General features: G+C 38.8%; 1 pseudogene; it reads right to left on the reverse strand.

Annotated features, from left to right (window-relative positions):
- Positions 1 to 2,930: 2,930 nt before the first annotated feature.
- On the reverse strand, positions 2,931 to 3,358 carry LOC102257061 (annotated as a pseudogene).
- Positions 3,359 to 22,902: the final 19,544 nt, after the last annotated feature.

Here is a 22,902-nt window from a genome sequence, read left to right on the forward strand (position 1 = left end):
TGTTAAAATCCATCTCTTCTTGTTCCTATGGGGCTATGTGCAGCCCTGTGCCCAGGCCAGAGCCCTGTTACCTCCCGAGGCTGTTCAGTATTGCAGGACCGGTTTTCCTCTCCCTCTTTGGATACCCGTAGAGCTCTTCAAATCCCCGAAATGACTGCTGAACCACCTGTTCCTCCTGCCCTCGTGGGATTTCCTGTCGTGTAGTCGATGTCTCCTCCTCTAAGACAAAAACCGAACTGTGAAACACACACTTCCTGTAGGATTTCACAAATCCTTCTTTTCGGAAATTTTCACTTTTTCTCACTGTCTGAAAGTCAAGCAAATCTCTGACACCCATGTTCTCCAATGGTCCTGCCCCTTTCTGTGACTTCTGGAAATAATTATCTTTGCACTTCAGAGATGAAAGCTTGGTTATATATGTGAGAGACCAAGCAGATGTGGCAGAACAGATTACGCTGCACATTGTCTCGTGTCACAGCTGTACAGCTGATGGAGAGCTTGCCTGTGATGATGTTGTTTAGAGCTGTTAGCAAAGATGGTTCTTTGGAGGAAGAGGATGAACATCCCTTCTATCGCATGATCTAGCCGTGAAACCTCGGGTGCATGCGTCCAAATGATTTGGGGCTTTTATTTTCCTTTTAAAATTTATGTAAGTAAAACATGGATACAAAGTAAAGCAAAGTAGGAAATAGACAGCAAGTGTTTAGAAAACTCCCTTTGCCAATAGCCACAATGACACAGAAAGCAATCTATATATATAAAAGCCTAAGCCACTATTACAACCAGTCAACCGAATGACCGGTCGACAGGTCGCTATGACATGCACTGACCACCAGGGGACAGGCACTCAATGCAGGAGCTGCCCCCTGGTGGTCAGTGTGCTCCCACAGCCAACCTCCCATAGCCGGCCAACCTCCCGCGGTCCGTCCCCCTGGCCAGCCCTGATCGGCCCCAATTGGGACTGAGCAAGATGGCCCTGATTGGTCCCAATCACTGGCCAGGCTGAGGACCGCCCCCCCCCCCCGTACATGAATTCATGCACTGGGCCTCTAGTTTTTAAATAAGAAACAATTGTGCCATTAGTTTAATAAGGAGCAGTGTGTATCATACTGTGACAAGTACTTCTCATTATCAGATTTTTTTTTCATGGAGCCTATGATTAAAAAGCATTTTTAATCTTGCTTTTTAATTCTTTAAAGAAGACTTTTTTGTTCTTTGAAGAATTCCACAATTCAGATAAAAACCTGCAACTAGATAGTGCTTTACATTATTCAAATAATCTCATGTCTACCGGGTGACAGGGTAATTTTAAAACTAGTTTTAAAAATGTGATGCAGAGTAAGGAAGCGTTCCATATGTGCCCCTCATGTCACATAGCACACATCAACCCTGCACTCTCATTCCTAATTCACGATGGTTGCAATGGAATGAAATGAATCCTGTTTTCTCTAGGCTGCAAAGAAGAAGGAAGAAAAACACATGTCGTTCTTGATATCTAGATGAGAAATCTCTTGGTGAAGTTTGAGGACCTGGTGGCCATGCTTCTGGAGGGCATCAAAACTTTGACTCAAATGGCCAATCTAGAACCCTGCAAGTTCATGATGGACCTTCAGGTGTTTAATGAAAGGAGGACAAAAATTCATTTTGATGGAAGATCAAGTTAAAAAAGTATCAAACGCCTGTATGGGTGTGTGTGTGTGTTTGCGTGTGCGCGCGCACGTGCAAATGGATGGCAGGATTCATATTAGAACTGTCTATGGATCCTAGTCTGTTTTACTGTGTTCACATTAAAATAAACATTAATTATTTCTTGTGCTTGGTACTTAAAGTAGAAATGTAGAAAAGGTTTATATTTTATTGATTTTTTATTATTTTACTTTTATTTATTATTATTTTTTTATTTTTCAGGTAAAACTGTGCTCTCTTTTTAAAAAAATATATATTTTATTGATGTTTTACAGAGAGGAAGGGAGAGGGATAGAGAGTTAGAAACATTGATGAGAGAGAAGCATCGATCAGCTGCCTCCTGCACACCCCCTACTGGGGATGTGGCTGCAACCAAGGTACATGCCCTTGACCGGAATCGAACCCGGGACTCTTCAGTCCCCAGGCCGACGCTCTATCCAGTGAGGCAAACCGGCTAGGGTATGTGCTCTCTTTTTAATTCATGTTTCCTTCTTGGTTGCAAGTAGGTCCCCACCTCTCATGAATATTGCATCTGAACAGGCTGAGCCAGAGCCAGTCTGAACACAGGCCCCAAACCAGGGCTTTTGGAATAATACGAACAGCAAAATCAGCTTCTTCTTCATGTAGAAAGGGCCTATGAGCAGGAGGGTCCAAAGCTCCACTCTCTAAAAAGAAAACCTGGAGCTCAATATAAAAATGGAAACCAAAATGTATCAGATATGAAGCATAGTACCTCATATACTCAAGGTCAAGATGGTTTCTGGAGAAATAAGTATCTGATTATCTGGCCTCTTGTATGAGGAAGGGCCCCATGCCAGCATTTTTAAAGGAAGACGTCTTTGTTTCTATTTCATTGCCCAAACCGGTATAAAATCTACTAACAGGGAGATCATGAATCAGAATAAATCAGCTCACTCACAAGAGACACTCCTAGATAATGATTTTGGTTGCTGAGAGTATTCAGCACATTATTTCAAATTGGCAAACTTAGAGGTAACTTCAAAGGAGAATTCGAAAGGGGCAGCCACAGTCACTGGTAGAGTGATGTGAGATACACAGCCATTTTTCAGTGTATATGTCAAGGGGCCCAAACCCCTGATCATCAAAATAAGTTATTTTGTACATTACAGTGCACAGAACAATAGAGGGAAAGACTTTCTTGGAGAGTGACCGAAAGGCATTTGCAAAAGGTTCATATCACTCTGAGTGGAAGGCCTGGAGCCAGTGCTGCAGCATGGCCTTCATTAGCTTGATCCCTTCTCTTCTTTGGTTGTGTGGCCTCAGTAGGAGCTGCCTTTTCTAAACGTTCTGCAGGCTTCTTCTCTTCCTCTTCCTCCTCCTCTTCCTCATCTTGGGGATAGAGGTCTGGGTACTTCTGCATGCATTCCTGCAAGGCCTGGAACAGGACTGCACAGTCAGATCCCTTGAGATCCTCCGTGCTGCAGTGGAAGCAGGAGAAGGCTGACTTGAATTGTTCCCCACAGGGGCCACTAGCCATTCCCGCAAGGCACGGGCAGTTCCAGTTAATGTCTCCATTCCGCAGGATCAATCCATGCTCCTCGTATGGGTCATTGGGATCGTCAGCCACCAGCTCTGCACTGCTTGGAGTTTCATGGTCTTCTTTGGTCACAAATATGATTCGATCCTTCCCTTCCTGCCCGCAGTAGGCCATGGCTGCAGCCCAGCGCTCAGACCTCGCCGTGGTTCACGCCGTGACCTCTTCTCGGGTAGCTTATCGATTATTTTAGATGGTTGATGCCGGGCGCTCACACACTTCATGTGCATTTTAAAAAGGACCTCCCTTGCCACAAGACTTGCAGGGTCTGTGAGCACTTGAGGATTATGATTGAGGGCGTTTCGCATTTTCTAGATAAGTAATTTCACATCCACTCTCCCTACCTCTCAGTTCCTGTGCGTGGAGGGCCTGCTTTGCTCTATTCGATCACCTTCTGACCAAACTGGAGGCCCTGCTGAACTGGCACTTCATTGTAAAATTATCTTGATGTCTTTCAGGAAAAGCGTGTATGTTCCACTTTCGAGCTCATGTAAAACTTTCTCTCTACTGTCCTTTAGTCAGTTTCTCCAGTACAGTGGTCATTCATGTCTCATTCTCTTTACATTTCCTGATGACTTTACATGATCATATCCTCCTGAAGAATCGATTGGTATTTTAGTGGGTGATTGCCACGTATGTGTTGCCTAGAGATAGAGCAGAGAGAGCATCATTCATGTACTTGGAAGAACAGAAAGATCAACCTGGTCCAAAAAGTATAAAAGGATCCATAGTCGATAACAAAAATAATAACTACATTATTTGGGGAATTAAGAGACATTTTTGGAAGCATTTAACGATAGGTTCAATCTTTATCTTTCACAAGTTTAAATGAGAATTCAGCCAGATTTTCCATGGAAGCTCCTTTATTGCATAGTAAGTTATATCTGCTCTGGAATATTTCTGAGCACTGAGACATTTAACATATCCTACAAGTAAACAATTACATTTTTAGTAAACGTTTTAATGTTCTACTATGATGAATACTGTTAGCTACTTTTTTCTTTGGCTTGTGGTTTGTCGGCAGTTTGTAATATCCCTTTCTGGAATCCTAGATGCTCTCTGTCACCCCTTCTTTCAAAGATTTAGAAGCAATCCTATTGGGAGGCATAGAAGAAAAGAAGGACAAACTTTAAAAATAAAAGATATGAAAATAATTAATTGTGATGACCCAATGTATCAGGAACTAGATAAGAATCCTTTTTCTTTCCAATTTCTTTTCTTCTTTTTTTTCCTTTTGTTTTCCTTGCATACCCACCCCATTTTTAAAATGTGAAAGTGTGACTAATGAAAGACCTAAGAAGCAGCATCTAAAAATGAGATTACTGGGTAAGACTTAGAACTCGGCATATTATATAACACATTCCCCAAACCTTACTCTATTCACTGATATCAAGCCAACATACCCTACTGAAAAATAAGTACATGGTGCTGTATAAAAGCAAAAACACATACTTTTATGTATTTGAGATTTCAACTGAACTGACACTAACTGAAATGGGAGCTGGTTTTGACTGACATTTGGTTTGACTGGATTTTTTAATGAACTTTTAAAGCAATTTGATGGATGATTGTGACATTTGTAGGCACAGCACTGGTAATTATAATAAAATGGGGAAAACAAAAAAACCCCATTATTTATAATTGAAATATATCTGCATGCTCCAGTCTGAGATGAGTATATAATGTAAAATTTGTTTTTTAACTATATTTTAAATATATTTTTATTTATTTCAGAAAGGAAGGGAGAGGGAGAGAGAGAGAGAGAAAAAAAAACATCAGCGATGAGAGAGGATCATTGATCAGCTGCCTCCTGCATGGGATCGAGCCCAAAACCTAGGCATGTGCCCTGACTGGGAATTGAACCATGATCCCCTGGGTTGACGCTCAACCACTGGGCACACTGGCCAGGCTAAATTTTGTTTTTTAAAGGGGGTTTTAAAAGGGTAATAAAATCTGGCCTGGTAATTTTTAATTACTTTGGCCATTCTGAAATACTTTTATTTCTGAGTAAATCACGAACAAGACATATATCTTGGATAAAGATGTAAAAGCTTGGTTGCACTAATGTTCGTAAGTCACAATTAGAAAAGTCAACAAAATCAAAGAACTACTCATAGAAGAAAATTTCCACATCTTTCAAAGCTTTAAATATATTTAAGTGACACGTGAACTCACTCTTCTCTCTTAAAATTTATTAATTTTTTAATCATGAAAGATAGTTGTAGCAGGATAATAATTTTGAGTTGTTGACAGAGATAATTTTTTCTTACATTTACTGGATCCATGTGTCTTGGCTCCCATGACTCCTCCACTCCTCCAAAAAGTAAAGAATCCACCTTCACTAGCTTTGTGAGTTTTGAAAAAGATTCTTGCAACCCAACACTCTATTTGTATATTTGGAAACTTGGGTTTGGGCATTAAAAATAAAAGCTCTGAGGAAATTAAATTCAAGTACATTTCTTTACCTCATAGACAATGTTGAGGTGGAAGTTAAGAGAAGAGTTCAAATAGGAATTTAGCAAGTTAGATGCACTAAAAAATAATACTGAAACGAATTGACCACCCTTGACCCTTGGCAGTGTGTCCAGGGCATAATGTGATGGAACTCCTTTGGAGGCTTAGGACTAAAGAGAAGAGAGGCCTTGCCCCTCACTCTTCAGGTAAAGACAGGATGACAGAGAGCCTCACTGCAAAGGCCCTGCACCATTTCTTCACTTGATGACTTGAACATGAGAAGGTAGAGTTGCCTGCTTAGTTTCCCGTAGTTCCAAGGTAACCTAGGAAAGCATCTGCCCACCCAAGATTAGGGCACAGAACGAAGGCATGAAGAATTAGGGAGGGAGGGAAGGAAAGATGGTGAGATTGAGCTTCGGGGACTTTTCTGCAGATGGAAGACAAGTCAGTTGAGAACTAGGAGTGCTTATCTTGCTGGAAACTGGATGAGTCAGTTACATCTTAGCAGCAGGTGCCAATATTAAGGGGACCTGTGTGATGGTCAGGTGGGGCAAATAAAAGAGAATGTCAATACGGAACAGGGGCATCATTAAAAATAAAAGCTCTGAGGAAATTAAATCCAAGTACATTTCTTTACCTCATAGACAATGTTGAGGCGGAAGGTAAGAGAAGAGTTCAAATAGGAATTTAGCAAATTAGATGCACTGAAAAATAATACTGAAACGAATTGACCACCCTTGACCCTTGGCAGTGTGTCCAGGGCATAATGTGATGGAACTCCTTTGGAGGCTTAGGACTAAAGAGAAGAGAGGCCTTGCCCCTCACTCTTCAGGTAAAGACAGGATGACAGAGAGCCTCACTGCAAAGGCCCTGCACCATTTCTTCACTTGATGACTTGAACATGAGAAGGTAGAGTTGCCTGCTTAGTTTCCCGTAGTTCCAAGGTAACCTAGGAAAGCATCTGCCCACCCAAGATTAGTGCACAGAATGAAGGCATGAAGAATTAGGGAGGGAGGGAAGGACAGATGGTGAGATTGAGCTTTGGGGACTTTTCTGCAGATGGAAGACAAGTCAGTTGAGAACTAGGAGTGCTTATCTTGCTGGAAACTGGATGAGTCAGTTACATCTTAGCAGCAGGTGCCAATATTAAGGGGACCTGTGTGATGGTCAGGTGGGGCAAATAAAAGAGAATGTCAATACGGAACAGGGGCATGTGACACCTGAGAGGTAGCGGGTCTCTTTTGTCTACCGTAAAGGTAGCATTGGCTTAAGCCACCTAGGGTTTAACACCAATCTCAGGAAGAAAAAAGTGGAAGGGAGGCTATTCTCAATTAGTTCAAAATAAAACCTGAGATGATTGAAAAAAATAACAAATTGGATTTCTTGAAAGTGACTGCTAGATGAGGTAAAATGGGGCCTTGATTACTACAATAGTTACATTTTTACACTCTTATTTTTGTGGCTACAATTTATACCAGCTCCATATCTATACTTTATTTATAGATCAGATCATCTTTTATTTATATATATTTTTTTGCAAAGGCAGATGAAAGTGAACTATGATGCCAGCTTATACCTGAAATAAAAAAGAACAATAGGAAACCACTATTAGCAAGTTTGATGTACTGAAACTGATTGACCAAAATATTCTTTTTTTTTTTTTTTTTAACATATTGCACTTTACTTTGAAGTACAAAGCCATAGAAGTTGTTCCTTCTTTGAATTCATTTTTAACAATTTGGAAATTCCTCCCAACACTGTAATTATTTTAATGAAATAAGGATGATATGATACTCTTTTTCAACACATGTACTGAAACGTTGTGCAAAAGGGTTGAAATGGTTAATATCAGGAGTAAAAAGTTGTGATAAAATTAATCATGTTTGTTTTATTCCATAAAGACGCATGTTTCTACTGATGTGGTTAATCTATGAATTGGTATAGTTGTCATGATTAATGGCTACAAAGCATAAAACCCATTTTGGTAAAAAAACCTGCTACTGAAAATGACAAAAACAGAAATAATTTACTCAAGGGTTAATAAAAAATAAAGAACGACAAAATCAGAAATAAACTATTCAAGAACTAAAGCAGTCATTTACATGTTTAATATATTATACTAGAGGCCCGGTGCATGAATTCGTGCACCAGTGGGTCTCTTGGCCAAAACCCAGCTCTCCGACATCCTCCAAGGGGTCCCGGATTGTGTGAGGGTGCAGGCCAGGCCAAGGGACTCCATTGGTACACAATCGAGACCAGGGAGGGACGCAGGAGGTTAACCATCCAAGGAGGAACTGCAGGACAAATTGGATTTCTTAAAAGTGACTGCTAGATGAGATAAAATGGGGCCTTGGTTACTACAATAGTTACATTTTTACACTCTTATTTTTGTGGCTAAAATTTATACCAGCTTCATATCTATACTTTATTTATAGATCAGATCATCTTTTATTTGTTTTTTTTTTGCAAAGGCAGATGAAAGAGAACTATGATGCCAGCTTATACATGAAATAAAAAAGAACAATAGGAAACCACTATTAGCAAGTTTGATGTACTGAAACTAATTGACCAAAATATCCTTTTTTTTTTTTTTTTGACATATTGCACTTTAGTTTGAAGTACAAAGCCATAGAAGTTGTTCCTTCTTTGAATTCATTTTTAACAATTTGGAAATTCCTCCCAACACTGTAATTATTTTAATGAAATAAGGATGATATGATACTCTTTTTCAACACATGTACTGAAACGTTGTGCAAAAGGGTTGAAATGGTTAATATCAGGAGTAAAAAGTTGTGATAAAATTAATCATGTTTGTTTTATTCCATAAAGATGCATGTTTCTACTGATGTGGTTAATCTATGAATTGGTATAGTTGTCATGATTAATGGCTACAAAGCATAAAATCCATTTTGGTATAAAATCTGCTACTGAAAATGACAAAAACAGAAATAATTTACTCAAGAGTTAATAAAAAATAAAGAATGACAAAATCAGAAATAAACTATTCAAGAACTAAAGCAGTCATTTACATGTTTAATATATTATACTAGAGGCCCGGTGCATGAATTCGTGCACCAGTGGGTCTCTTGGCCAAAACCCAGCTCTCCGACATCCTCCAAGGGGTCCCGGATTGTGTGAGGGTGCAGGCCAGGCCAAGGGACTCCATTGGTACACCATAGCGACCTGTCATTCCGCCTTTTAGTCGATTTGTATATTAGCCTTTTATTATATAAGATTATATGTAAGTAATAGTATAATAGATATGTATATGTGCATATGCAAATACATATTATAGATGACATGTTATATTGATAATGGTAGTTATTTAGTATGTGGAAGATTGATTTTAAATAATGTTAAAACTAAATGTTAAGGTTACCAATGGACACTTAGCATATTTGGCTTTTATTATATAGGACTAGAGGCTCCGTGCACGAAATTCATGCACTCAGGGAGGGGGTCCCTCAGCCTGTCCTGTGAGCAGTCCGGGAGCCCTTGGGGGATGTCCGACTGCTGGTTTAGGCTCAGGGAGGGGGTCCCTCAGCCTGGCCTGTGCCCTCTTGCAATCTGGGAGCTCTCGGGGGATGTTCGACTGCTGGTTTAGGCCTGCTTGGGGGAGCGGGCCTAAGACAGCAGTCAGACATCCTTAGCACTGCAGCGGAGGTGGGAGCAGCTCCTGCCACCGCCGCTGCGCTCACCAGCCATGAGCCCCTGCATTGAGCATCTGCCCCTTGGTGGTCAATGCATGTCATAGCGACCTGTCATTCCGCCTTTTAGTCGATTTGTATATTAGCCTTTTATTATATAAGATTATATGTAAGTAATAGTATAATAGATATGTATATGTAAATGACTGGATGACCGAACACTTATCATATTAGGCTTTTATTATATAGGATTATACTTATTACTAAAGGCCCAGTGCATGGATTTGTACACATTGAAAGGAAATTAATTAGAAGAATATTTTAGAGGCCAGGGAGGGACTGCAGGAGGTTGGCTCCAGGGAATGTCCAGCCCATCTTGCCCAGTCCTGATCAGCCAGATCTCAGCAGCAAGCTAACCTATTAGTCAGAGCATCTGCCCCCTGGTGGTCAGTGCACATCATAGCGACTGGTCAAACGGTTGAACCAATGGACACTTAGCATATTTGGCTTTTATTATATAGGACTAGAGGCTCCGTGCACGAAATTCATGCACTCAGGGAGGGGGTCCCTCAGCCTGTCCTGTGAGCAGTCCGGGAGCCCTTGGGGGATGTCCGACTGCTGGTTTAGGCCTGCTCAGGGGAGCGGGCCTAAGCCAGGAGTCAGACATCCTTAGCACTGCAGTGGAGGTGGGAGCAGCTCCTGCCACTGCCACTGCGCTCACCAGCCGTGAGCCCAGCTTTTGGCTGAGCGGTGCTCCCGCTGTGGGAGCTCACTGACCACCAGGGGTCAGCTCCTGCATTGAGCATCTGCCCCTTGGTGGTCAATGCATGTCATAGCGACCGGTCATTCCGCCATTTGGACAATTTGTATATTAGCCTTTTATTATATAGGATTATATGTAAGTAATAGTATAATAGATATGTATATGTGTATATGCAAATACATATTATAGATGACATGTTATGTTGATAATGGTATATTGATAATAGTTATTTAGTATGTGGAAGATTGATTTTAAATAATGTTAAAACTAAATGTTAAGGTTATTAAATTAATTTACAATTTTAATTGGTACAATAAATATAAATTTATTTATAGCACCAAAGTTTTCATCAACAAAGTAGAAAAACGTAATTTCAGTGGGACTTTGTAGAGAATAGTAAGTACACTAATAGACATGCTGTTAAGTGTCCAAAATAATATTCTTTTAATAATTGAAGCAATCATCAATAGAGTAATATGATTGAAAATTACTAATATAACATCTCATCTACATAAGTGATGATGAAAAATAAAATTCATACTTTAAATCCTAAAAAATGCAACAAACCTGTAAGAAAGCTATTTTCTCCTTGGTTGCTTAACCTAAGACCATTATGGTTTCAAAGTATATTATAAAAGAGAAAAATTAAAATGGGAGAAGCTAAAATTCTAGTTTTTAAACATATTTCAAACTCATGTGCACAATAGCTTTAACGTTAGCATTTAAAACCTGGATGTGAGTGTCTCATTTTTGCTTTTGTGCCAACTGAAAATATTTGTAGCTGCATCTGGAAGATGTAGGGAAGGTTCAGCCATTTGATTTATGAATCCTACAAGTGGAGTGTCTAGGGCAGGGGCTTTTAATCCCCAGTAAAGTCTTTGAATTCATAAACATCTTGCAAAACCCTATTCACATACACAGAAAGTGTATTTAATCAACATTGGTTTACAGGAAGTGGAGCAGAACAAAAGCAGTTAGTGAATAATTAGGGCTCAAATACTCAAAATCGGGCAATGTTGTAAAGTTGTGTTCTACCGTGAGTATTCTCTTGTCTGAACTCCCTTTTGTTTGAATTTGCCTTAAATTTTACCCATAAAGGCAAGCATCCAAGTTTGCTGAAGAGTTTCTTGGGATATGAAATGTCATGGTCCTAATAACTCTTAAACACATTCCAAAGCTTAACTCACCACGATTTTTGTGTTTTATGAGGGCACATTTTGCCTGGTAAAAAGTGCCATTCCCATCAGATGCCTCACACATGTCTAGATATCAGCAGGTGTTATGAGTCAGCAGGTGAACAAACACATTTGTGCAAGTTGAAAGTTTTTCTATGGATGAAGGCAACCATGTGGTCAACTGGTGGCTTCGTGGTGGGAATGTTCCTAGGATGTGTTAAATATATAGTTGGGTGGGGATGGGGCAGGCAGGGTTGCAAGAAAGGGAATCATTTACTAGCTGAGAATCAAATAAGTATGTTCGCATGTGTGTGGAATCAGACCTATGTCCTTTATTTGGATGGAGAACAGAAGAAAGATAGGAAGAATAAGAGTGTTTTGATGGGAGTTAGTTTGACCAATTTCCAGATGGTAGGTTAGGTCTTCAGTGTCATTTCCTCTGCCTCTTTCCTCTTTGCACTTTCCACTTGCCTTCATTCTCTGGCCTGGATGAGTAACAACACCAGCACAGGGCCTTGGTTTCCCATGATTATTAGTCAGGAATTTCACTATCCTTAGTTCATCTGTCTTAGAACCTTGGGGTATAGTGTAATGAGAATGGGCTCAGAACCTGGAGGAAGGGGGATCAGGGTTTATGTATGGTTTGACCATTCCTACAAGACCTTGAGCAAGATACCTAACCTCTCTGAACTTAAGTTCGTCATTAGTAAATTGAGGATTAACCTATATTTATTCCTATACCCTAGGGTCACTAAGGCTGGTTATATATCACAGAACACACTGTGTGTTTAACTCAGTAGTCTAGTACAAAGGATTACTCACTTAATGACACTGTTTCTCTTTTTAACACTCCAGAGCTGAAACACTGTTCCATGTCATAAGTACCTTATCCCATCCTCCTCCTCAGGCCCAGAAATTATTTTCTTGAGTGAACTCAGTGCCCAGCACCTCCCCCTGTCCTAATAACACCCAGCTCCTTCCTGACAACTTCATAGTCCTACATCAGGTTCTGCCTCATCTTGGTAACTGGCCTTCATTTGAGGTCAGGTATCTGGGTGGTCTTTGAGAAGCACTGGTATAGAGAACCTTGGATATTTGGGGCAGTAGAGAAGAGAAAGGAGAGGGTAAAACTGAAAAGACTGGAGCAAAGGAGAATAGACTTTAATGGGCCTGTATTAGTCTACTAGAGCTGCTCTAGCAAAGTACCACAGAATGGGTGGCTTAAACACAGAAATTTATTTACTTAAGAACTAGAGGCTAGATGTCCACGATCAAGGTGTTGGCAGGGTCTGAAGCTTCTGTTTTTGGCTTATAGATAGCTGTGTTTTACTAGTATCTTCACATGGTCTTCCCTCTATGTCTGTGTCCTCATCTCTTCTTACAATGACACCAGTCATATTGGTTCGAGGCCACCCTAATGATCTCATTTATCCTCAACTCTTAAAAGATCCTATTACCAAATGTAGTCACATTCTGAGGTACTGGGGTTAGGACTTCAAGCAGCATATGAATTTTTGGAGGATAAAATTCCGTCCAGAACAGGAGGCCGAATAACATGGGGGAAGAGAATGGACCAGGGACATTTTGGGAGAGGTGAAAGGCTGGTCAAACTTAGCCTGAGGACAGTCTCAGCAGGGGTCTCATCCAGAGAAGTCATAGTCCAGTATGTAAGTAAGTGAAAAGCTAAGCATCTCAAGAAATTTCCAAAGTGGAAATAGCAACATAGTTTAAATTCTTCTTTCTCACCTCAACCTCCTGCGTGCAGGGTAGTTTTCCTTTACATCCTTTCTGCTCATTGCAAATTTTCTCAATCTCTACCCCAACAGGATCCATACTCTTTTGTCTCTTTTGTCTCACTTCCCTGCCTGGTTCTGTTGCCCCACTTTCTTCCTTCAGAGGGACTCAGCCATTTTCAGTATAATCAATGTGTTCTCTGTATCTTCCCCAGTTCTCTTTTGATTAGCATAATAAATGAACCCCAGAGCTAAAGATGCTAAGTAGACAAGGGAAGAGATGAGACTTAAGATCTCCCGCTCCCCCTCCTCCACTCCATGGGGCAGAGCAGATGTCATCCCATATTATTGATAAACAACTGTTTCAACCACTGTTTGTGAATATTTGTACTTGATGCTGATTTGGTTGATAAATCTTCCCTTGGGAGAGTCTGTCTCTGGACATAATCAAACTTATAACTACTGTAAAAGCCATTTCCATGTTCAAAGGAAAACCAGCTGTATTTGCTCTTCATTTGACTTCTTAGAAGAGGAAAATCTTAACATTTAAAGTGAAAACAATTTAAGAAGAAAAATAATACTTTGAGTTCAAATAATTACTTTCTTTTAATTTTTTTTTTATTAAAGCACAAATTATTTTGCCACCAAATGTAAACTGGGGTGTTTGAAGATTATGTTCTCATCCTACTCTGGTCTCCTTCCAAATAACAAAAAAATTAGCCACCCAAATTGTAGATTTCTACCAGCATTTAAGGAAGCATCTATTGGGTGTTTTTGCTTGAATTGTAGGTAACTATCTAATTTTTATACTGACCCATCTCATATATCTCCTTCCAAACAACAAAAAAATTAGCCACCCAAATTGTAGATTTCCACCAGCATTTAAGAAAGCATCTATCGGGTGTTTTTGCTTGAATTGTGAGGTAACTATCTAATTTTTATACTGACCCATCTCATATTCATTAAAAGTATTTTCTGCCAAACCTTGTACTTTGAAAATGTACTTTATTTAATGCTCATTTTATTATCTGGCAGAGTATTGGTCTAAAAGTTGAACAGAATTTTAAAAATCAAAGCCATTATTGGGGAGTCAATGGAGAATTTACTTATTGTTCACATTTTGATACTCACTGAAAACATCCTGTTATCTTGAGGTGATTAATACACACTTTAGTGTTTCTAAAAAGTTATAGATTGTGTTTTAAAGTAAACATGTCATTTCTTGGTTGTTCAAAATTAAAGAAAAAAACATGTTTCTTAGCAGGTTAGATAAACACATTTTACTTGATCTGGCATTATTTTATACACATCTAGAAAACACAACTAGTAGCATGTTATAAAGGAATTGTTCTCTACCTTAGTAGACATATATTTTAGTTTACAATATTTGAGTGCATTTACAATGGACAAATTTATTTAAGACGATGACAGTGTTCATTGAATTAATTTTTGATAACATAGTAGTTGAAAATGTAGTGAGAAGGTAATATCTCCGGTTTTGATAGTGTATTAAGTAGCATAATTTTAGAATTTTATGATGTTGACACTGATTATGTTGTTTATATGAGCGATTTGTGTGACTTACTTGTATCTTTTCCTTGACAAAATGATGCATGCCACTGTCAACTTTAAAATTTGCTCTTTAAAATTATTATATCTCATTAAATTCAGCTATTTGAGTGGCTGGCAGAACATTATGATTGCTCATATACATTCTTTCTCAAAGCTCAACTTTATAGAAGAATTTATAAAGGTGATAAAGAGTGCCTATATTTTTAGGAAATGAAGGGAACAAACTGTTTGGATTAAAGACATGTTATAATTTAAAAATGTTAAGAAGAGTCTTTTGGGTATGAATATACATAAAATTGTGCTACAGTGTATAGAGAAGACATTACTCCAGATTTGCAAATATTGGTTTTCTGTTTTTAAATACTTTTTATGTTTTAATTATATTAGTTTTAGGTGTTTTATCTAGTCACCATTCAGTTTTTCATTCTTTGTATGTGGTTTGATATATCTTTATCTCTATATCTATCAATCATCTATCTATCTCTATATCTATCTATCTATCTACAATCTTAATAACCAATAACCATTAGATGTGGCAACATGTCAACATAGGGACATGTTTGATCATATTTACAGATATAAAACCTACCAAATTGTTTTTCTCATTGATATAGAATGAGGCATTTTCTTTCTGTGTCTTTTTACAATACAAATGCTTTATTAACAAAGGAATATCATCCCCATGGGTCAAGTGGCCCACCCAGAAATACAGCACAGCCTCAGAGGCCCTCGCTCTGACTCCAACAGGGTGTGCACGTGGCCCTCGCGCACCTGGGCCTTTCACGTAGGGAGCCGGTCCTGCCCAGCACCTTGCTGACTGGTTGGCTTGGTAGGTTGCTCATGGCTCACGTCCATGATGGCAGTGCGGTGGTGGTCCCACAGAGACTACTTCTTTTTTTGGATTAGAACTTTAAAAAAAGAATTACTGGCTTGCCTTTAATTAGTTTTAACCCCTAAGCCTTTTAAAATGGAATCAATCAGAAGGCAATGGTGTAGGGAATACTTTTCCAACACTTCTCTTGTAAACTCACATTTTATTCTTCTTTGGGGTAAAACAGGCTCTTCACTGTTTACAAAGTTATTGCTGAGTTGCAAAAATTCCATGTTTTTCCCTGTATCCCCCATTCAGTCTTGGCCGCCACATTCAGGCGGAGAGTGTGGGGACCCTTTTTTCTTGCATCTGCAGCGGAAATCTTCGCAGCAGCCAGTAATTGCTCCAGGTTTGCCAAATAAGTGTGCTGATTAGAACTTTTGCTCAACTAATAAATGTATTTTCTTTCTTTAAATCTTTAAGGTGAATTTGACTTAATTTTTTTCCCCATGAGACACCTTTAGAAGTAGAGAATACTCCTTTCTGTTTTTCTGGGGAGATTGGTTGCGAAACCCCTTTCATTCGTTTACTCTTGGGCAGGGGCAATAAAATGTAAAAAGTATTTCTAGGACTGATCTGTCCCTGGGCACCTGTGAGGCACTGTGATGTCCTAGCAGGGCTGTGCACGTCGTGCACTAAATTAGGACAGTCTGTGCTTCGATGCTCTTAACTCTCTTCTCTCCTCTTCATTTATACTCGTGTTTGGTATTCTGTGGCCTGAAATATAACTAGATCCTCTCTCTGCCCCCTCCTTGCCCCAGTGAGTTTGTCAAACTTTCCCCAACACTTTCTTCCATTTCTCAAAAACCGCCAGCCATTTTTCTGTCTCTGTTATTCTTCAAAACTCAGGTCTTGCCCTAGCCGGTTTGGATAGAGCATTGGCCCACGGACTGAAGGGTCCTGGTTTGATTCTGGTCAAGGACACGTACCTTGGTTGCAGGCTCGATCCCCCGCCCTGGTCAGGGCGCATGCAAGAGGCAACCAACTGATATATCTCTCTCACATTGGTGTTTCTCTCTCTGTCTCTCCCCCTCCCTTCTACTCTCTCTAAAAATCAATGGAAAAATATCCTTGGGTGAGGATTAACAAAAAGAAAGAAAAAAACACCTCAGGTCTTTACAACAAACCTTATTTATCTTATTTTCATATATTGAATTGGAATTACTGATAAAAAAGAGTGTTAAATTCTCATTAGCATCTTTCTTTTTATTTACCCCTTGTTTTAAGACTGCTCCCTCCCTCCAGAAGATCCCAGCCATGCATATTATTGGGTCAAAAAACTATGGCAAGTGAAACTTTATTCCCCGCAAGTGCCAATGGATTGCTGTGCTGCTTGAGGTCCTTGTCAGATGCTGGAACTCCTACTTAAGCTACTGCCTTTGGAAAATATAACTGTTAAGACTGATTGAAGATACTGAGATAACATCCTATAGTTGAAATACCTCCTCTGCATCAATTAGATGGAAGTAACTCACTGCAAGTCACTCAATGGACAGGCAATAGTCATGCAATTCCCACTTCTTGTGTAGCTTAGGAAAACATGGCAAACAGATTTTATTTTATTAAATTTTTATGAGTTTATTTGAACCAAACTAACAACATATGCTGGGGAGCAAGATCTCAATTATTCCCATGACATTCAAACTTTAAAAAGTAAAGGTATACAATGATTAATACAGACGGAGGCACACTTCTAGGTGTGTGTGTGTGTGTGTGTGTGTGGTCAAGTGCCACGTTTGACCTATGTGTGCACCTTATTGTAAGACCTTGCAAATGATCAAGATGCTTCACAGTGTAAAATCCCCTCCCTGGATGGCAATTCCAGACAGGACCAGAAATCGTGCAGTCAGACTGCACTTTGACTGATTTTTTAAAGAGGATCCAAAATTCTTTTGTAAAAAGGTAAAAAAAATAAAATTAAATTAAGCCCCACCACATTGCTGTGGTCCTTTAAGACCTCCCACATGGCTACTCTGACTGACAGGCCTGACATCCTTCAGTATTCCCACAGGATTCCGGTTAATTACTTAGAAACCGTTAAGCCCACCAAAAGCCGACCAGTAAACAGGAACGTATGTGAGGAGTGATCTCATCCTGGGTTTCTCAAGGAGACAACACAGACATGGAAAAAGAAAGAAAGGCAAAAATAGTAATTGATGGATTTTATTCCAACCATCTTTCTTCTTCCCGCTCTGCCCCTCTGTTTTGATCTTTGGGATTTCAGAGTAAATGCACGCTCTCTGAAAGATATTAGTGTATGCTCATGGTACAGGTATTTGATTTATCACTGAACTTTATCAGGAGTGAATGAATCACATTTTTAATAGGCAGCATCCTAGGATGATAGTTACACTATTGAGAATGTCTTTGGAAAGCTGAAAAAAAAAAGCTTAATTGTAGGCAGTTGTTTGGGGAAAGATTTTTTGAAGGCAGCGGATGATGGTCTTCAAGACTTTTTAACATAGAAGTTAAAAAAAATTACCAATCTTTCTTTGTGTGTGCGTCTTAACAGTTCTTTCCTATCTAGACGTGTCATAGATATTTTTCATATTATCTTTAAAAATTTGAGCTTTGCGTTTTCACATTTATGAATTCATAATCTAGATTTTATTGTTGTCTGTGGTGTGAGAGACTTTAAGTTCATTTTTTTTTCAGCTGAAAGAAGATAGGTCAGCAGCATTATTGCTCTAATGATTTGTTACATGAAAGCTGCGTGTAACAAGCGATGCTTCCATGCACACCTGCTTCTATTTCTGAACTCTCCAGGTTGTGTACATACCTGGAGGCAGATGACCAGGATTCACGTTTCAGCACCACCTCTCACGGGCAGTGTGGTCAGCTGTGCTGTGTTAGTTTTCAGGGTCCTCTAGTGGAGAAAATCATGACTAGATTGTTGGGTGTTATGTGTGCAGGCTGAGTGGTGCTTGTGGAGCAAAGGGGGCTGAGGTGATGCTCTGGGTGTTCTCCAGAAAAGACACACCCTTTGAGCATCCATTAGGGCTCTTTCTGACATTAACGCTTGAGATGCTGCAAAGAAACCTCTGCTCTGTAAGAAAAGCCTCCCAGGATGCCGCTGCCTATTGACTGGCACTTCAGTTATAAAGATGCTGTATATTCCAAGTGTATATTTTAATTTCCCCATTTGTTCCCTCACTGTCTCCTATAGTTGTTTTTAGTTTTATTTTTTGATTGTACGTTGTATGTCTCTGTCTCTAAAATGATCAGTCTCCCTCCTTTTTGAAGGCCAAAGTGAATTCACTATCTTCTTACCTGTCAGAGTTAATACATAAGACACCATCTCTCATTTTAAGGTTGTCACTGCAAATGGAACAAATATGTATTTATACCAGTGAAAACAAATAATTCTAATTAAAACAAAACTTCTCTTTATTCTACCTACGAGAAAACACACACACACACACACACACACACACACACACACACACACAAACAAAAAACAAACAAACAAAAAAACCCTACACAAGAGATTTACTTCTACCATTTAAAAAATTCTTCCGCATGATAAGTATGATCATTTCACTTAAAGGTTCATTAATTTTACATTTTCATACTTCTATCAAAGTATAGAAAGCAAGCATATAAATATCATAAAATACTAATTTTTCTTGTCTTGCAGTGGGAAGGGCTGAGGAATTATTCACTGATTTTATTTGCCAGTATCCACATACATGCCAGAATATATAGAAAAATATCAGAAAATAACAAATATAATTCTTATTTATTTTTATAATTTACACAACAAATATAATTTTAAATATATTTTAAAATTGATTTCAGAGAGGAAGGGAGAGGAAGAGAGATAGAAATATCAATGATGAGAGAGAATCATTGATCAGCTGCCTCTTGCACACCCCACACTGGAGATTGAGCCCCCAACCCTAGCATGTGTCCTGACCAGGAATTCTTATATACTTGCACTAGATGCTTATTTAATGAGAAATATTTATAAATGTCATAACACTGGAGATTGAGCCCCCAACCCCAGCATGTGTCCTGACCAGGAATTCTTATATACTTGCATTAGATGCTTATTTAATGAGAAATATTTATAAATGTCATATGTACATTTCAATATTTAAATTAAACATTAGGAATCCAATACCTCTGTTAGTCACATTTTCTCTGTCAAGTATATTATTTGAATTACTAGTCATTATATTGACTTTTTGAAGAGAACAGGCAAAAATCCAGAATGGCTGGACTTTTTAATAGCTGAAACTTACTGGAAATTTTATGTAACTGTTAAGAATAAAGTCATGTTCTGTTTGCTCCTTCTGACTCAGGCTCATTTAATGAATTGAGCAAAACTATATCCCACAAAAATATAATACTGAATTAATTTCTGTAAAACATCTAGAAAGGAATGAATATATTCTTAAGTACTAATTATGGAGATAAGTTCACTATTAGCCTTCTATATTTTATAGATAAACCAGTAATATCATGTTTGCTAATCTCCCAGGAGGTAGGTATGAGCCTCTTTCCTAGAGTTTACTTTATGCCATGAGGATTTATACCTTCTCCTCTGAAATAGAATTCATGTATCATCTGTAACAGGGTGAAACTATGCTACAGTCAGAAAAAAGGTAGAAGATGAACATGCTCAAGGGCCAATCTTTCAATGAGGCTAAAAGGCATTCCTGAGGTTCTTTAAAGTTTCAAAGAAATATGATTTTTGGTAAAGATGCATGGGGAACATGGAAAGATAGAAACGTGTCAGAAGCATTAGAGTGAGATCCTAGGCCTTGTAAAGTCAGAATAATTCTAATTTATTATTTTATGATTATTATTTAAATTTTTAATTTTGCCATAACTACAGTTCTAATTTAGCTGCAGTAGCAGCCCCCCCTGGCTTTGTCATTTGTGTTTTTTGCCCAAGAGGGTACCTGTAGCTTTCTGCTACCATCTCTTTAGTTTCTTCCATGTGGATCTTACAGCCATACTCCCCCATAACCAGAGGCTTTCCCAGAGGAAGAATAGAGAACAAGGAGACTCAAGTAACCTAAGTAAGCAGAGACAAAGATCTTCAAATAAGGTTTTAAATTATATTTCCACACTCTGAAAGACAAAGATGAAAAAGAAACGTTGATGGTAAAGAATAAACTTAAAGGTAAAATTGTGGTAAAAATCAAGTCTTCATGAATGCCAAAACCTGAAGAAACTGAAAATAACTGTTACCCTGAAGATATTTTTTGCTAAGAATGTAGCAAAAAAAAAAAATTGTAAGAAAAAGGGCGGGAGAATTATGAGCAATGTCTAATACCCCATATTCGATGTCATAAATGGGTATGATTGGATTAGCCTGTCCTATCAAATTGGTTAGATTATCTCATGAAGATATCGCAAAGGCAGGAGACCCTTCTTTTTTCTTTTAAAAAATATTTGTATTGATTTCAGAGAGGGAGAGAGAGAAACATCATTGATGAGAATCATTGATTGGCTGCCTCTTGCACACCCCCTACTGGGGATTGAGCCACAACCCAGGCATGTGCCCTTAACTGGAATCGAACCCAGGACCCTTCAGTCTGCAGGCCAATGCCCTATTCACTCAGCCAAACCAGCAAGGCCAGGTGACCCTTCATATGTCTAGTTTCTTCAGAGAGCCCTTTGGGTAAGCCAGTCCTTTGTCCAAATAGCCTGGTAGAGATAATACAGCATGAGGAAGGACATCTTTCTGTGGCCATTATCCAACGAATGCGGATGTGAATAGGACACTTAGAATTTCATGGATTAGCTAGAACAGGCATCAGTGTTAGAGATATTTGCTAACTATCAATTTAATTAAAAAGAGGTCCAATGAGGCAACTGTGTTACTGAAAATAGAAATGAAATAACATTAATAGAGACATGAGGATGAAGCCTGGATTGGATTTGAGTTGAGCCAAGGAGTAAGCTATGCTGAGGAAAATATGAGATAGACTTTCTTTGTTTTGTGACATTTTCTTCCAATTGTATATTAGTGTCATCAATTGTATATTAGTGTCATATAGAAAGAAGCTTTGGATATTGGACTTTAAGTCTGACACAAAGATCTGTAGGAAAAAAGTAACAGCACCTTTCTTAGGGAAGAAAAGAGGAAAGAGAAGGAGGAACATTTGTACCAGAGACAAAAATATTCAAAAAAGATTTTACTTTAATTTTTTCTACTCAGAAAGACAGGAAAGGACAAACTTAAAGGTAAAATTGAATGATGAAAACCAAGTCCTCATAAATGCTGTAGGTGGAGGGGTTGAGAATAATGAGGTTACCACAAACATGTGGTTGGAAATGGAGCAAGAGAAAGTTTGGGGGGGAAAATGGTAGAAGCCAGTGCCAGTAGCCAGGGGAAGGAAGGCCTACTCTTGCACGAATTTCATGCATCGGGCCTCTAGTTCCTATATATTTTTGTTAAGAGGAATATAGCAAATTAAAAAAAATAAACCCTTCTTTCCAATTTGGATAGCTTCTACTATCATTATGAAAAAACTTACCCAGACTGAGTTCTGTGCATTGACGTTGAAGATACTTTTCTTAAGAAGACTTTTTAATGCTGACCTCTACAATAGCCAAGTTTTATGTTTTGTTTTGTTTGTTGATGAGAAAAGCCATGTTGTTGTACATGCACAAACCACTTTCTAATGCTCTTTAACCTTATGCCATTTGGACTTGCCTCTCTGAAGAGAGATATTTCAGTAAGTGGCCCATTACCGTTACATAGAGGAAGAGCCTCATTTTTTTCCACAACCACTGAACCCCTTGTGAGACGTCTCTGGAGTTTGTACTGATATAACAACCATGAAGCTCTTCAGCAAATGGCAACTCTAAACCAGAGCCAGTTCCAACCCTCAATCATGCAACCCCCAGCTCGCAGCAGACATTGTTTACACAGTGGTAATCAACAGGGTAAATTTAGAATATCCTAGAATAAATTATGATAAATTCCCTGCTTTCGGATGATAACTTAATGGAGCAGACAGTGACTATCTCCGCAAGAGAGAGTGAATTGATGAACATTCTCTTCAGGGAACAATTAGGGTAGAGCTCTTTTGCTGTAAAATTCAAATGCGTTTATTTTCAATGAGCTTGCACACATTTCTTCTCTTTTAATTCCAAGTTCATGTTTTAAAAGTTAAGAGTAACTGTGGTTTTTGTAGGTCCAGGAATAAACTGTTTACAGCAAGAGAGTAATGGGGTCCTGTTGGGAAGATGAGCCTTTCTTGTGTCCCTTCTTCCCCCCGTGACCTACTGATCTCCAGGAAGAATCCCGAAGAGTGTGCCAGATATGCAATTCTCAAACACAGTCTTCTTTTCTCTATAGTTAGGGTGACTGGCTAATATCCCTTCGAATCTATCAAAGCAATTTTTTTGTATCTTTCTTGGAATTTTATTTCCACATGTGGGACTGAGTCGTCTCTATGGAATTCACAGTTCACCTTTGACTTTAAA

The sequence above is a fragment of the Myotis brandtii genome, unplaced genomic scaffold, assembly GCF_000412655.1.
Source record: "Myotis brandtii unplaced genomic scaffold, ASM41265v1 scaffold733, whole genome shotgun sequence".
In the NCBI taxonomy this organism is placed as follows: Eukaryota; Metazoa; Chordata; class Mammalia; order Chiroptera; family Vespertilionidae; genus Myotis; species Myotis brandtii.